Raw genomic sequence first — 5,190 nt, 5'->3', positions numbered from 1 at the left:
AACTTTTGATAAAGCTAAGGGATAAGTTTGACTTGTTTATAACATATTCAAAATGGGGTCGAGTGTCGTTAACACTCCTAGGACGCGAATAGAACAAGGAGAATGAATGGTTACATTATGTAGACCGTAAAATCGGTATGAAAGATGTGAGCGCTTACGGATGATTCTCAAGATCTTTTTGGAGTAAGACAGAATCAAAGGAATTAGAAATAAATTGTGTTACTTCCATGACATCAGTGAAAATAGAGTCAATAAGATTAATACTGTCGTTGATAGTTAAAATGAATAACAAAGGACCAAGTCGACTTCCTTGAGGGATTGCTGAGTTTGCGTAATTGGGTCGGAAATTGAGAAGCTGAAAACTACTTTCTATCTGCGCTTCTCAAGGTATGATCTGAGCCATGAAATAACAAAGGATATTAAATCAATCAAGGGCTTAAGTTTAAGATAAATAATTTGGTGACTGATTTTATCAAAGTCTGTAGTGATAACGACTACTTCATTTATTTTCTGTAAGATTGGTTGTAGAGGATCTGAGTTATAGGAAGCCATGTTGTTAGGAAGAAAAATTAGGACTACTAGAAATAGAACGAGAGAAGAAACGTGGATATCATGATTTTTTGCTCCTTTTTTATGAACAGGAGTTTTCGACTGCGTTCAACATAGGTAGTGTTCTCTTAAAAACTAGAAATATATAGATTTCACTCTAAGCTCCTAATGTGGATAAAGAGCTATTTATTAGGTAGAAAACAGGTGGTAAAAATTGATAATGCCTTGTCTAAGGAAATTACAATTTTTTAAGTGTTCCTCAAGGTAGTGACCTTGGACCACTTCTTTATATTTTTTTAGTAACGACTTACCATTAAATCTTACTTTTTCTAAATGCCTTCTATTTGCTGACGATTTGAAAATATTCATTTCCATAAATTCATTTAACGATGCAAAAAGAGTTCAAATTGATTTAAATAATTTAATTAAACGGTGTAATATTAATGTGCTATATTTTAACAATGTAGCGTTGTGACATTTTCTAGAAACCACAGTGCATTATATTATTTGAAATATTCAAAAAAGTTCAAATAAGGTTCACAAAGTTTGACTAACGAAAAATGTTTGGTTATTTTAATGTTCTATCTTATTGAACGAGGTGTATTTTAATTGATCTCAAGCCTCTTGTTAAGAGAAGAAAATAAAATTCAATACTCTTTGCTTTTGATGTCTTGAATTTTAATATTGACTTTCCAGTATTTATGCGCCTTCTAGAAACTTGCGCCCTAGTGACTGTGATTTTTTAAATGTTCCTTACCACAGTACAAGTTATGCTACTCATAAGTAGGTATAATCCTATTACAAAAACTTGTATGAATTTTAACGAATATGATTGTGCAATTGATTTTAATATTAATAGAAATGTTTTGAATCATAAATTAGTAAATTTGTTATAATGCTATAAGTAAATTATGTATTTTATTTTTATGTTATGTATCATAATATTAGTGTGTGTAACTTTTAAGACGAATACATAAATAAAATAAATATTTCAAAACTTTGGCAATGTACTTTGAGAAATAATGAACGAATCAATCAATACTCGAAACATTATCAATTTTGCAAGTAAAGTTTCCTGACCACGGTTCTAAGAAAAAAAGAAGCTGGTCCATCACATTGACAGCTTCCTGTTGATACCAATAACAATTTTCAATTATTTTTTTTTTGTAAGCTTAAAAGCATTAATTGAGGTATTTGCCATTTAGAATTGAAATATTTAAAACGTTAAAAAAAATCTAGATTAATTTAGTAGTTGTTTTTCGAAAAGAAATCCTATTACTTAGATTTTTTATAAATTTTACCAGATGTCCAAAATTTCATTCTTCGCAGTATTAAATTTTTCTGAAGATAATACATATTGGTTTTTGTTTATAAAATTTTCTAGCTGGATAATATTTTGTTCATTGGTTTTTATTTGTAATATACTTAACCAAACTGGCAACTGTAATTCCCAAAAAATTTATTTTCTCGAATTGGAACAAATTGTTCCGAAAATTCGGAATTACAATTTCCAACACCACCTAGAAAACACATATAATAGAAAAACTTCAAGTAGACGATCGTCTAAATTTGCTGCTTTTTGCTCTGAAAATGTAATCGAAAGTGTCATTTCTATTAATTTAAGAGCAGTAGGTTTTAAAAATATACGTCCCTCTTTCTTAAACTTTTATTGCCAGTGCCTTTACCATACATAGCTCATATATTTAATTCAATTGTTTTAGGAAGTGAGATTCTAATTCAATTAAAAAAGGCACAAAATTATACGAGTGTCCAAGTCGTCAATGTGTGATGATTTTAAGCCCATACCTTCTCTACCTTTTCCCTCAAAAATTTTTTAAAAACTCATCTAAGCTCAAATACTAAGATTTTTTAACTATTGAAGCTTAATAATTTTCTAACAGTCCGGCTTCCGTAGCAAAAAATGTTGTATTTCAGCGTTAATAAGTGTCTCAGAGGATATCCCAAAGTCCATCGATCCATAGTTTATAACATTTTTAGTGCTTTTAGACTTTTTAAAGATCTAAAAAGATCTTACTTAAACGACAGACTTCAAGCTGTCGAATAAATAAAGCTCTCATCAAATTTGTATTAAAAAGTTATGGAGTACCACAGGGATCTATTCTAGGTCCCCTGATATTTTCAATTTATGTCATTGCAGTTTTTTCTATTGTTATTGTTCTGCATAATGCGTTTGTACGTTAGGACTCATGAACATATTGCAGTTTTTTAAATGAAGACCTTTAAGTAATTAAGCTCTGGTCAGGCAATCATGCTAAGCCCAAATAAATCAAAATGTGTTGCTATTTGTAGGATTAACATAGAGCTTTCATACATTCCCCCTATCATCTTAACTTCTTGTCTTAAAGACCTCGTTAAAACCACAAAGAGTCTAGGCGTAGCTTTTAGTTTTCAACCGAACACTCACTTGAAAAAATCACATCGATTATACTGTCGGCAAGACATATAAGATATGTGTTCTCTGCACTATACACCTGTACAAATACGTTCATTATATGTGAACATTATAATATTACATTTAGTTATTTAAGGGTGTGAAATTTGTTGCAATTCTGACTACAAAAGTTAGAGAAAACTAACTGTTGCAATTAAAAGTGCGATGACACTTCTGTAGTTCGCTCTGTTAATAAAGCCAACTTATTTGCAAAGCAGCAGAAAATTCCACCTTACCAGATAGTGTCACGGCTCCCCCAGTTCTTGAACGTGTAAATGATTCTATGGGACCAATCTCTTTTCGTACTTGAACTGTGGCGAGAGTCCTTAAAGATCTCAACATTCATAAAACCGCTGGCCCAGATGGTATCCCCGCTATTATTCTGAAGAAGTGTTCTTCCACGCTAGCAAAACCACTACGTTAGCGTTTCCATCTATCATATTCTTCTGGCTTCGTTCCGAGTAGATGGAAAACTGCATTTGATCACCTAATACCAAAAAAAAGGCAAATCTTCTTCTCCCACAAACTAACGACCAATAGCACTAACGTCCCTGCCTTCCATGGTTATGGAAACGCTGATTAATTATCGGCTTGAGAAATATCTAGAAGAACGGAAGCTTCTTAATGACCGGCAATACGGCTGCTTTCGTAGCAATAGGTCCACTGGCGATCTCATGGTTCATCTTACCGAACAGTGGAACAAATCTTTACATCGTTTTGGAGAAAGTAAGATTATTGCACTTGATATATTTCAAAGGGAATTGAATAAAGTCTGTCATCTTGCTCTTTTATCGAAAATGCGTGCTTTTGAAATTGACGAATCTATTCTTCATTGGATTAGAAATTTTCTTTCAAACCGTTTAATACAAGTTGTATTGTCTCCAAACCTTTTTCTCATTTTTATAAATGATGTCCTGTCTGCTACTTCTAATCCAATACAGCTTTTCATATTCGTTTCCAGACTCACAACCCTCCTCTTCTGATGTGGAACAGCAAAGGCAAAATATGATAAGCTCATTGAATTCCCACCTACACAGTATTGTACAAATGGAGAATAAAAACCGAGTGGAATTTAGTGCTTCGAAAACCCAACCCTGTCTTGTACTGTTAAAACGAGATATACCCTCTTTGAAACTATCCATGAGCTTATTCAAATCAAATCAAATGGGGTGGCGCAACAGTCCGTTGTGAACCAGGGCCTAGTGACTTACAACTCTCAACCATTCCTGTGTGCGAGTACTGTTGTCAGGAATGGAAGGGACCTACAATTTAAGGCCGAATCCGAACGGCTAGTTTGAGAAAGCACTTTTTCATGACAAGAATTACTCTTGAAAGATTTGTCAATTCCTTGCAAGAGGCAGTACCCGCGAAAATTAATTTTTTTTTAAATTAAGGTGGCACAGGCAGGGATTAAACCCAAGACCCCTTGCATGACAATCCAACGCACTTTTTTTTTTTTTTTTTTTCAAATTCATTTTTATTTAATTCAATCTTAAACCTATCTTAAAGCTAGACAAAAATTCATAAAACTAGCCTAATTATCCATAACTTACAACTAACTTAATGGTCCCATACGGACACTCTAAGCTAAACTATAACACTAATTACTAATGCCTTTCGGCCTTAAGATCTATTTTACTTCAATTTAAATTTTATTTGTTTTGTTTTAATTAGAAAATTTTGAAAAAACTAATATCAATAACCTTTTTTATTTATTTTTACTTACAAACTACTTAAAATAAGGTCCTTAAATAAAACTTAAAACTAACTTAAACTACCTATTCTACCTATAAACTACTTAAAACTAGAACAACCACAGCAGCAAATCTAACGTTTTTTGTTTTTATTTATTATTTATTGTCTTTTTTATGTTTTTTTTTTTTTAATTTTTATTTTCTTATTTTTTTTTTTATTTTTTTATATTCGATGTTTTTTTTTTTTGTTTTTTTTTTGTTTTTTTTTTTTAATTTTAATTTTTTTTTTGTGTTTTTTTTTTTGTGTGCCACCATGCCTATTCTACTTAAAACTAAACCCTAAAACTATAAAACAAGTATGTAAGCCGGCCAAGGCTTAAACCCCATCCCGACTACCCGTTATCAAGTGCCGATTGAAGCCACCAAAACTGGTTCTCCTGCTTCACCCTATCAGTTCGGTCCCGTTCGGACACAGCCCTACTGAACCGAAGGAGC

The sequence above is a fragment of the Eupeodes corollae genome, unplaced genomic scaffold, assembly GCF_945859685.1.
Source record: "Eupeodes corollae unplaced genomic scaffold, idEupCoro1.1 scaffold_824, whole genome shotgun sequence".
In the NCBI taxonomy this organism is placed as follows: Eukaryota; Metazoa; Arthropoda; class Insecta; order Diptera; family Syrphidae; genus Eupeodes; species Eupeodes corollae.
Note: the sequence above shows the minus strand (reverse complement) of the source record.